General features: G+C 31.3%; 1 non-coding gene across 1 annotated transcript; it reads left to right on the forward strand.

Annotated features, from left to right (window-relative positions):
* Nucleotides 1-623: 623 nt before the first annotated feature.
* Nucleotides 624-730, forward strand: LOC139887373 (small nucleolar RNA R71). The gene has a single exon (XR_011773208.1). It is a non-coding gene; the product is annotated as a small nucleolar RNA R71 (small nucleolar RNA).
* The last annotated feature ends 12,378 nt before the right edge of the window (nt 731-13,108 follow it).

Consider the following 13,108-nt stretch of genomic DNA (forward strand, 5'->3'; position numbering starts at 1 on the left):
AGATTCAACTAGCTTCGACATCATGTCTTCTAAATTTGGCTTTTTATCATCGGTTTGTGGTGGTTTGTTTGAAAAAATAGGTCTTTGCTGATTGTAAGTATTGTTGGATACTTGTTGATTGCTAGGACCTTGTTGGTTGCTGTATGGAGCATTTCGGTTATAATTCTGATTTTGATTGTAGATTGGTCTTGGCGGTTGATAATTATTTTGATAATTATTTCCAGGCCTTTAGTTAATGTATGAAAAATTCTCTCTTTGTTCCATTGTTTGTTCAATACTGAGACAATCTTTTGTCAAATGTGGTCCTCCACACTGCTTACAACTAATTCTTATTGAGTGAATATCTTTAGTCATCTTTTCCATTCGTCTCTCGAAAACATCTATCTTTGCAGAAATGGAATCAAAGTCATGGCTAGAATCGGCTCTAGCTGCTTTAGATGATCTAACGATATCTTTTTCTTAATGTCAATCATGTGAGTGGGAAGCAGTGTTATCAATAATTTTGTAAGCTTCAGTTGCGGTTTTCTTCATAATGGAACCACCAGCTGCTATATATATATATGTCTTTTCGTGTAGTGATGCCGCATCCTTGGTAGAATATTTGTACTATTTGATAAGTGTCTAAATCATGTTGCGGACATCCTCTCAATAACTTTTCAAATATTTTCCATGCCTCATATAAAGTTTCATTTGGCTTTTGCGTAAACGTAACAATTTCTCCTTGAAGTCTCACGGCTTTAGATGCCGGAAAGAATTGTTTAAGAAATTTTTCAACTAAAACATCCCATGTATCAATCGCCCCTTCAGGTAACGATTCTAACCAATCTTTGGCTTCTCCCTTTAAAGTCCAGGGAAATAACATGAGATATATCTGTTCACCCTCCACTTCTCGAATTTTAAATAAAGTACAGATCCTATTAAAAGTTCGAAGATGTTCATTTGGAACTTCCTTCAGCGCACCACTAAATTGGTATTGATTAGTTACCATGTGTAGGATTTGTCCTTTAATTTCATAATCTAGCGCATTAATGTCTAGTTGAGTAATTGCGTGACCTTGGTCAGTGCGTTTAGCTCTCATTCGGTCTTCCATACTTAGAGGTTCCAGATTTTCCATGATTGAATTTGTTGAATCTGAATCACTAAGGGATTCTGATTTAATGGTGTCTTCCTCGAAAATCTCTGAATGAGTGATTTGTGGTTCAGGAGGAATAATTAGTGGTTCAGGATCTCTGAATTGTCCCTGAATATCCTCCGGATTCTCAATTGTGAGGTCGGGTTCAAAAAATGGATTATCGGAAATTTGAATTGGAGTACTTGGTCGACTAGATGACGATTCTAAAGAAAAATCAATGGTGACAATATTGGCTAGATGTCTTGATCAAGTTACAGGTGGTGAACGTATGAAAGGTGGTGAACGTTTTGCTCGGTGCATTCACTGAATATCCTATTAGTTATAAAAGATAAAAATTATATAAGTTATCAAATTAATACATTTTTCTGATTTTGCCCACGTTTCGAATAGCCAATAGATGCAGCAGGTAGCCAGGACCCTTTAAAGCGGAAGCCCACAACTCGACACTAACAAATCCAACTATTACTACGAACCAGAAAATTTTGGATGTCTATCAATTTAACCGCTTAAAATAATTTTTCGTCGAAATTTAAAGAAATTTTAGAGAAGAAATAGAAAATTCTATGTCCTAAAACTAAAGCGTCGAGAAATAAGAAAGAAAAAGAGCGCGTCGAATAACGTCGAAAAATAAAAGGTCGAAAAATAAGCGTCGAAAAATAAATGGTCGAAAAACAAACAGTCGAAAAATAAAAATAAGAAAATAAAGCGTCGAAACTTAGAATTCTAAAAACTAAGAATTAAAAGTTGCGTCTAAAGGTATTAAAGCTTAAAAGGAATCCTATATCTAAAATGACAATAACTTAAAAAGGTATTAAAATCTTAAAACGGCGTCGCAAAATTCTAAAGCATCTAAATCTTAGTCTAAAGAAAAAGCACTTAAGCGATTTTACGGCAAAGCTTAAAAATCTAGAAATAAAAATAACTACGGCAAAAACAAAGTTTAAAACTAATTACGAACGAAAAATATACAATTTACGAATTAAACGATTAAAAAGATACAAAAATAAAAAGATATAAAAAGTGATAAAATTACAATTTTATAAAAATATTATTTTTATATTATTATTTTATAAAAGTATTAATTTTATATATTTATTAAAACTAATTAACACTTAAATTACAAATTAATTAAAATCTAAAACTAACTAATATTAAATTAAACCCTAATCTTAATTAAATAATAATAATAATAATTAAAATCTAACCCTAATTCGATGGATCCAAGGTACCAGACCTGTCTTTTCACCTCATGCGACCGCATGAGGTTTCTTTGTTCTGGCCATGCGATCGCATGGTTCTTGGATCTGGGCCAGAAGTTTGGGCTTCAACAGTGTCAGGCCCGATTACTTTTATATATATATTTTTTTATGTTTTATATTTCTTTTTTTATCTTATAAAATATTTATAAAACTTATATTTTTTTCTGTTTTTAATAAATAAAAACTTATACTTTAAAAACTAAAAAAAAATAAAAATACTTTATAATTTTTTATATTTAAAACAAACTCTTAAAATATATATATATTTTGTTTTTCTTTTTATATTTTTGTATTTTTAATAATTAAAACGTATTTTAAAAAAAAATTATATATATATAGCGTTTCGCTTACGGCAGTTAAGAAGTCCCCGGCAGCGGCGCCAAAAATACTTGATGTGCATAGGGGTGTATACGAAATAGCTTATATTTTTGCTAGGAAATACTATTAAATACGATACAATTTTACACAAGTTATTTATTTATTTATAGAGTGGATATACCTAAACCTTGCTACAACACTTATAGGTAGTGTACCTAATCGTACAGTAGTGTAGTTTTTAGTAAGTCCGGTTCGTTCCACAGGGAGCTAGCCAAGTTTAACGCTATATTTTTAAAACTATATTTGTATATATATATATATATATATATATATATATATATATATATATATATATATATATATATATATATATATATATATATATATATAAGTAGTATTATTATTATAAAAGGGGGTTTTTACCGTTTAATGACCGGTTTGTCGATTTTAAAACTTTAGTCGCAGTTAAAACCTAATGTAAAATATTAAAAATAAAAATAACTTAATTTAAAGCGTAAAGTAAATGACAATAATTAAAGTGTGATAAATTAAAATGCGATAAATAAAATGACAATAAATAAAATTGCGATAATTAAAAAGTACAATAATTAAAAGTGCAATTAAATAAAATGACAGTAAATAAAAGTGCAATGAAATATGAAATAAAGGAATTATGCTTATTTAAACTTCCATAATGATGATGTTTGATGTGTTGATTTTAATTTATTACCATGGGTTAATTGTCCTTTTTCCTGGATTATTCAATATGTCCATCTGGTTTTTGTCCATAACAGTCCATCAGTCATAAATATAAAGTGCGAGTGTCCTCGACAAATTATCCTTATATCTGAAGTCAAATATTCCAACTAATTGGGGACTTAAACTATAATTACACCAATTTTCCTTGTATATAATTCACCCCTATTTTAATAAGTCCATTGACTATTAATCCATTTCCGTGTCCAGTTAAATGAACGATTATTAGTACTTATAAATATCCCGCCCATCGTGTCCGATCGAGTGTATGTGGTTATTTATAGGTACGTCCAATTGTAAATCTTTATATTAAATTAACGAACTATCTTTCAACTAAACAAATATAAAGCCCATTAATAGCCCATAATCCAATTTCCACAAGTGTCGTTCTTTTGTCCAAACCCCAATTATGGTACAAAGCCCCAATTACCCCGTCTTAATATTTTAGCCCAACATCACGATTACTTTGGCTTAAATAAGCATAATAATAACTTAGCTACGAGACATTAATTTAAAAAGGTTGAACATAACTTACAATGATTAATAATAGCGTAGCGTTACACGGACAGAATTTCGACTTACACACTTACAACATTTGCTAACATACCCTTATTATTATTAAATTAAAATTAAAATTAAAATTATAAATTATATATATATATATATATATATATATATATATATATATATATATATATATATATATATATATATATATATATATATATATATATATATATATCGTAGAGAGTGAGGGATAGAAAAAGGTGTACAACATTCGACCAAAAACTGCGAAATTTATAGATGTGGCCAGCCTTTCACTGCCATGCGATCGCATGGAAATTGTGCCTTCTGGCCATGCGATCGCATGGCCTGCTTTTTCAGCTCACAAAGATTCCAAAACGTGGGCTGCTGCATTTTTTTAATATATATATATATATATATATATATATATATATATATATATATATATATATATATATATATATATATATATATATATATATATATTATATTATATTATATTATATTATATTCTTGTACATAGTTGACTCGTAATTTTTAGTCCGTTGCGTAGCGCGTTGAGAGTTGACTCTGGTCCCGGTTCTGAATTTTCGAACGTCCTTTCGTACTATTTAATATCTTGTATTTTGGGTTTTGCGGCTCGTACTCTTGTAACTTTTAGACGTTTCTCATCAATAATTTGAACCACTTTGATTGTACTTTGTACTTTTGAGCTTTTTGGTCGTTTGTGTCTTCAATTCGTCGAATCTGTTTTTTATCTTCACCTTTTATTATTTAAACGAATATCACTTGTAAATAGAACAATTGCAACTAAAATATTGTCTTTCTTGAGGGATAATGCTATGAAATATATGTTCGTTTTTAGCATTATCAACCAACAAATCAAGAAAAAAGAAAAATGGAGAAAAGATGAAAGGAAACATGAAGAAGGTGTGTCTCAATACACTTTGTTTTGAGACATTAATGACTAACGGTGTTAAGAAAGTTGGTTTAATCCAACTTTCTCATTTTTGGTCCTAAAAAAAAGGAAAGCGCGTCTCTTCTTTGCCGAGAGAAGAAGATGCGTAATTCGTGACATTTTACGTCACACTCAAAGAGTCGGAAAAAAAATCAAAGCACTTGTAGGTACTTGACTATTTCTCTCAACAAAATAGAATGTGGGTTTGTAAATATGGTTCACCCATGTCCCATGATCAAGTATCATGGGAGAAAATGCTCCATTTACTCTTTAAAAGATATAGATGTAAGTGGAAGGAAAAAAAAAGGGAGCCTGTTGTAACTTATTTATGATGTAAAAGTTGGAGAGAAAGATAACCTCAAGGTACTCGAGAGTTCTAAAAAAATGGTGGTGATTTGGTAGCGGGAAGTCACAAGAAGCCTCAATTCAACAATATATGTCATTGTAAAAAAAAAAAAAACAATGAGTGTTTTGTTTTGAGAGAGTTCATAATCAAGAAAATTAAGGACTAGCAGGTGCTAGTCATCTTCGCCGGAGAAGGGGAGGAGTGATCCGGATGAATATTATTCAACCCAAACCCGAGACTCAAATGGAGTGGTCCGTTGCAGTCTTCAACAACTTGAAATTAGTACGAACACAACGATTGTAATTAGGCTTTTAATTTGTCACATGCAGAAACGAATGCTCTGATACCACTTGATCCGTTACGAAATTAGTACGAACACAACGATTTCGTAAGGATGTAAATTAATTGTTTTTTTGGTATTTGTTTGTGATCGACAGTGATTATGAACCAAGAACAATGGAAGTAAACAATATGAAAGTGGGGTTAAAACTCTTTGTTTATTCTCTCTTTAGTTTGCATAATTTAATTACAAAATAAAGAGGCTTCAATTCTCTCTAGTTTACATATTAAATGAAAATGCAAAACTAGAGGCTAAATTGTTTTGTCTCTTTAGTTTACAAATTGGAACGTAAGAATAAAGGCCCCTCTTCTCTTTCTATTTTAACTCTATTTATAAATATAAACTGAAAGATAAGCTACGTGAATATCATGGTCTATGGAACAACTAATAACTTGCTTATAAATAGCAAATATATTCCCACGTTGTTGACCATATCCCACTTTTCTCTTTGACACAATCTTCAACCATTTCAAGTTGTTGAAGACTGCAACGGACCACTCCATTTGACTCTCCGGTTTGGGTTGAATAATATTCATCCGGATCACTCATCCCCTTCTCCGGCGAAGATGACTAGCACCTGCTAGTCCTTAATTTTCTTGATGATGAACTCTCTCAAAATACAACAGTCATTGTTTTCTTTTTTACAATGACATATATTGTTAAATTGAGGCTTCTTGTAACTTCCCGCTACCAAATCACCACCATTTTTTTTAGAACTCTCGAGTACCTTGAGATTATCTTTCTCTCCAACTTTTACATCATAAATAAGTTACAACAGGCTCCCTTTTTTTTTTCCTTCCACTTACATCTATATCTTTTAAAGAGTAAATGGAGCATTTTCTCCCATGATACTTGATCATGGGACATGGGTGAACCATATTTACAAACCCACATTGTATTTTGTTGAGAGAAATAGTCAAGTACCTACAAGTGCTTTGATTTTTTTTCCGACTCTTTGAGTGTGACGTAAAATGTCACGAATTACGCATCTTCTTCTCTCGGCAAAGAAGAGACGCGCTTTCCTTTTTTTAGGACCAAAAATGAGAAAGTTGGATTAAACCAACTTTCTTAACACCGTTAGTCATTGATGTCTCAAAACAAAGTGTATTGAGACACACCTTCTTCATGTTTCCTTTCATCTTTTCTCCATTTTTCTTTTTTCTTGATTTGTTGGTCATTCCCATACGATTTTCGAGAATTAGCGGAAGGTTTAAAACTTGTCACACGTAGGAACAACCTGGCTCTGATACCATTTGATCCGTTACAAAAGAGATTAACTCAACGCTCTTCGTAAGGATATATATATATATATATATATATATATATATATATATATATATATATATATATATATATATATTGTATTTGTGATCGACAACTTGTAAACAAAATGTTCACAAGTGTAGGAAACAAACAAAGTGGATATTGATTATAGTTTCAGGTTGTGTTGCATTCGATAGATATACAACAGAGTAACCGAGAATGAAAACAAAGACTCAATTTGAGGAATTGATATTTTTATTGCTTTTTCTCTCTTTTAATTACATTCAAGATAAAAGTAATTAAAAGGCTATTTTCTCTCTAGTATGTATTCTTAGATTACAAATCTAGAGGCTATCCCCCATTCTTTCGTTTACAACTATTTATAATATGTAAAAGAAACAATTAACAATTCTCCATGTTTCCATTTTCTGATCATGGACATCATGGGCTAAATGAGAGTTATACTCTCACGTACTTAGTGGAGATAAACATGTTAATATAAACATTTGACTTCTTCCACTAGTTTGTTTTTTCTTGGTTCTCGAATAAGGTAACGAACGGATCAAGATTATAGTTATGATACCACTTGATCCGTTACAAAAGAGTTGAACTCAACGCTCTTCGTAAGGATATAAAAATATATTTATTTTTTTTGTATTTGTGATCGACAACTTGTAAATAAAATGTTAACAAGTGTAGGAAACAAACAAAGTGGATATTGATTATAGTTTCAGCTTGTGTTGCATTCGATAGATATACAACAGAGTAACCGAGAATGAAAACAAAGACTCAATTTGAGGAATTGATATTTTTATTGCTTTTTCTCTCTTTTAATTACATTCAAGATAAAAGTAATTAAAAGGTTATTTTCTCTCTAGTATGTATTCTTAGATTACAAATCTAGAGGCTCTCCCCCATTTTTTCCTTTACAACTATTTATAATATGTAAAAGAAACAATTAACAATTCTCCATGTTTCCATTTTCTGATCATGGACATCATGGGCTAAATGAGAGTTGTACTCTCACGTACTTAGTGGAGATAAACATGTTGATATAAACATTTGACTTCTTCTACTAGTTTGTTTTTTCTTAGTTCTCGAATAAGGTAATGAACGGATCATTCATCCCCTTCTCCGGCGAAGATTACTAGCTCCTGCTTGTCTTTCTTTTATTCTGATGATGAACTCTCTCAAAATACAAGTTGATTCTTCATTTTGAGGCAATCTTTTTCTACCTTCTTTTGTATCTTTCTCTTTATGAACAAAAGAAGATGCAAAACATATTTTTTCATGAGACCATGGGCTTTCTTCTTCTTCCTTTTTATAAACAAAAGGAAGAGTTGATAATCTTCTCATGTTCAACATTTTTTAAAAAAATGTAAACATGGCAAAAACTTGTTTTTTTCTTCATACCCATTCTTCGTTGTCTTTTTTTTTTCTTTTCTTCTTTTTACTTTTGGCCATTCCTATGCAACTTGAACTAGATTCGCGGAAGCTTTTAATTTGTCACACGCAGAAACGAATGCTCTGATACCACTTGATCCGTTACAAAAGAGATGAACTCAACGCTCTTCGTAAGGATATAAAAATATTTTTTTTTTGTATTTGTGATCGACAACTTGTAAACAAAATGTTAACAAGTGTAGGAAACAAACAAAGTGGATATTGATTATAGTTTCAGGTTGTGTTGCATTCGATAGATATACAACAGAGTAATCGAGAATGAAAACAAAGACTCAATTTGAGGAGTTGATATTTTTATTGCTTTTTCTCTCTTTTAATTACATTCAAGATAAAAGTAATTAAAAGGCTATTTTCTCTCTAGTATGTATTCTTAGATTAAAAATCTAGAGGCTCTCCTCCATTCTTTCCTTTACAACTATTTATAATATGTAAAAGAAGCAATTAACAATTCTCCATGTTTCCATTTTCTGATCATGGACATCATGGGCTAAATGAGAGTTGTACTCTCACGTACTTGGTGGAGATAAACATGTTGATATAAACATTTGATTTCTTCCACTAGTTTGTTTTTTCTTGGTTCTCGAATACGGTAACGAACAGATCATTTACTTAGAGTTCAAATAAAGAAAATTTTTACCTAGTGGAAAAATTCTTTAAGTCACCCGGGTTCAAATCATATCAACAACTTTATTTTTATTTAAATTTCAACTTTCAGTTTCTACCTCATTCTTTTCACACTTTCTCGCCTTTTATCCCAATCTATTCACACCATTCTTCATTGAATTTAACTAGTTAAAGAGCTCCCCGCTACGCGCCTATTTAGAATATGATTTATTGCATTTATTTCGTCAAAATATTTCGTGTTTAACGGTTAGCGTTTGACCCCCTGAAGTTATCCTTTGCATTCCTATGAAGTTTCATATTTCTCCAAAAATAATTTACATTTCGGCCCCTGAATTTTTCAATAGTTTTTATTTTTTTAGGGTGTAATCCTTGTGGATACAACAATTGGAGCTTTGTGTACAAACGTTTTAAACATGAATAATTACTATTCATAACCTTTTGTCTTTAAAAAAAATGGTTAATTTATGCCGATTCTCTCTCCTTTTTCCACTTTTACTTTCTCTTTTTTATTTAATTTTCAATTTAATATCCCTCCCGCATTTTTATTAACAAAATCACTTAAAATAACAATATCATTATACTTATTCTGATTAATCTAGACTTAGTGCATAAACGTTAGTCTCAAGTTCATTATAACGTATTCGTAGAGGTTAATATACGGTGAGTAATAGATAAGTGTTCGTATGCAATAAAAGTTAATTTACTCATGGATTTGGAACCTAGTCTCTGGTGGAGTTTTTACAACAAAAAAGTTAGCAAGCATTATTGACGAGCGGCTGTTTCAAAGCAACATCAATTCGGGTGTCGAAACTCAAAAAAATAATCTTGTACCGGGTAAAGTTGAAATATGCATATGGAGGGTGTTGAAAAGACGGGTCCCGGTCCGTACCGAACTTGACAAAAGAGGTATTGACCTAGATTCCGTTAGATGCCCTCTATGTGATGACTATGTGGAAACAATTGATCACTCTCTAATTTTTTGTCGGCACGCGATGGATATTTGGAGCAGGTTTACAACTGGTGGGGGCTTGGTACATTTACAAACTTAAGCATCAATGAAGCCTTTCGTGGGAGTTGTAATCGTACGCTATCTCCTCGGGATGAAAACATTTGGAAAGTAATCGAATGGTGGTATGCATACTTGATATGGAAGAATCGTAATCAAAAGGTCTTCGCGAATAAAAGTTGGAATAGTCCTACGGGTTTGATGGAGATACAACTCAAAACATTTGATTGGATCTGTAACCGCATCAAGAATCTAAAGCTGGATTGGCTAGTCTGGATCTCTGACCCTTGGTCCTGTCATGTGTAAGCATATGATTTAAGTTGCTTTCTCCGCAGTTATTTTTTCCTTTCTGTTTTCGACTTGTAGTGTATGGTGTGTATATGGTGTCCTAGGTTTTCTATTCGTGTCTCTGTATAATCCAGTTCGGTCTCTATTGTCTCGCGATGTATTGGGCAGGGTCCCCCTTTTTGGGACCTCAAGTAATCCATTGCGTTTCGGAAAAAAATGCATCTGTACGGATACAGAGTGCAACCGCACGGTTGCATGTTGCAACCGCACGGTTGCGAGTGCAGACAATATTAATAGTTGATTTCGGGTTCATTGTTAGGGTTACGAATTTCAAACATTCCTTAGCCATGTTTTCGATCTCCAGATGTTCTAGCACTCAGTTATTTCGATCTTTAACATCTAAAAGTCTAATACCATCTTAAGATCATTGTTTGTCAAGTGTTTTTGACATAAAACCCAATATCCAGTTATTCCGCACTCGATATTGAAGATTAGATCGATTAATACCGTTTAATCGATTCTACAACTAGAATACTTATTAATACCGACTCAATACTATTTTAGAGTATTGGTGAATAGAAAAATAATTTTTTCAATGTTTTACGTCATTTACAAAGTTAATACAAACTAAATAAAAATTGATTTCCCACTCGTAATGTTTGCAAGTCTTTGTGAGAGTTTTCTAAAGTATAAAAAGAGAATTTCTTTTGTCAAAATTTTTACAGTCATTTATAGTTTTCGAATTCATATTTATCGGAGACAAAAGAAATAAGGTAAAGGGTTTATAAATTATTAACATATCTATTTATCTATCTATCTATTTATCTATTTATATTATAATAACAAAGCTAAAAATAGATCATCTAAAATTTAAATCACTAATTTTAACCTTCCATTATCATTAACAACCATAATCTAGACCATTCAAATTTTCTAATGACCTCATAATCACCTTGATAACCCTTCTAATTTCCTCTCACAAACAAAAACTCGATCTTCAATATTAATCTTCAAGGATTACTTCAAATAAATCCAATCCACGAGATCAAGAACAGAAACAACGACATATATGGTGATTTTGATCCACATTCATTCATGTATTCAGATAAAGAAGAACCCTAATTTTCTCCCCAAAACACAAGGCTAAAATTATACTCAAATTTAAAGGTTACGTCTCCTTAATCTAATCGTTTGAACGTTTATTAGGAAGATTATGCCACAACTGTTGTCGATCACAATTTAAATGATGATTAAAATTTATCGTTCACCAACAGTTCTTCAATATTGAACATAATTTTGATTTTCGAGTTAAATCACAATTTCTATAGACCAATGATGAACATTGTCAATTCTAACGCCTATGAATTCAGGTAATCACATCGTATTTCAGATTGCTATTTAATATTTAATCGATCATCGATCATTATGTCGTTATCTGATTATGATTGACCGATTAATTATCTTGGGATTTTCTTTGCTATCAGTTATTAAGAAGTATGATTTTGTTTGGTACATACATATGCCCACTAGGTGTTCGATAAAATGCTTCAAATACATATTCATGCTTTGTTCATCACTTTATATGCATTTTTATTCTACAATAATTTAGGTAATAATGTTCTTTGCTGTCAATTGTTATTTTACGTATGTATTTATTTTGATGAACTTTTTGTATGTTTTCTATGATTTACAGGGTTTCAACTTAATGTACGTGTTTGTCACTTGAGACCTCTCTTTCACTTCTTTACTTGATCTCAATTTAGCCACCACCATGTATGTAATAATATTTTTTGATCGATAGTTTCTTTTTTCACATTTATTTGAAACATATCTTTCAAATTTGGAACTTTTACATTGAAGGTGCGGAATCCCGTGAATCGTTGTTGTAAGTCCTCTTTCCATTTGATTAGTAAAACTAAAAAGTCCAAGTGTGATAATGAAGAGATATGGGTTGTATTAGGTTTGACATGTGCTTCTGCGAATAACATTGATGTAGATATATCAGTCTATTTTCAGGTGCATCTGATAATAATCGAAAAATACAGATGTTCCAACTGAATCAAAGAAAAAAAATAAAAACGAAAAGGTACATCTTCAGATGTTGTGTCCGACACTCGCATTAAAGAGTTTTTGAGGTATATCAAATAAACCACCTTATATATCTTTGTCTGTATTATATATGTGTGTATCTTTCACCTCATATCCTAATTTAGCTGCCGATTTCTTTTTTGTAATTTCATTTATGATCAACTAGGTTTTTTATGTGAATGAGTTTGTTATTAATATGGTTTTTATTAGATTATCACCCCCTTTTTGTTGAGGAATTAAGGTCTTTGAGAAGACGAGCTCCTCCTTCGGGTGATGAGGTTAGTTTCTTTTCAATCTTTTCTATGAAAATTAGTTCATCAACTTTACGTTTGCTTCGATTTTCTGTTTTAGTACTACTGTATAATGGAAGTGCGTTTAACTTACTGTGTGTTTTATATGATAAATGATTTGTAGAAACGATGATAATTTATTAACTAAAAGTCTTTGCAAGGTACCAGTTTTAAGAAAGATTTTGTGATCATATTACTCAAAAAAATTTGTAATCCTAATTCGTATCGTAGAAATGATGTACTAAGTTTGCATATGACATTATAAAAAATCGGGCATTTTTGTCATGTAACAAATTCAACTTTAAATGAGACTTTGTGTGGGAATGATAGTAATTTTTAGAATATAGATGGATCCATGATTTGGCATGGGGTAAAGTGGGTTTGTGGATATTTGACAGCAAAGAGGCGTAATCAGAAATAGTTATTAGGTCCCTTCTAGCAAAGGGTGAAG

Source organism: Rutidosis leptorrhynchoides, chromosome 1 (assembly GCF_046630445.1).
Source record: "Rutidosis leptorrhynchoides isolate AG116_Rl617_1_P2 chromosome 1, CSIRO_AGI_Rlap_v1, whole genome shotgun sequence".
Lineage (NCBI taxonomy): Eukaryota > Viridiplantae > Streptophyta > Magnoliopsida > Asterales > Asteraceae > Rutidosis > Rutidosis leptorrhynchoides.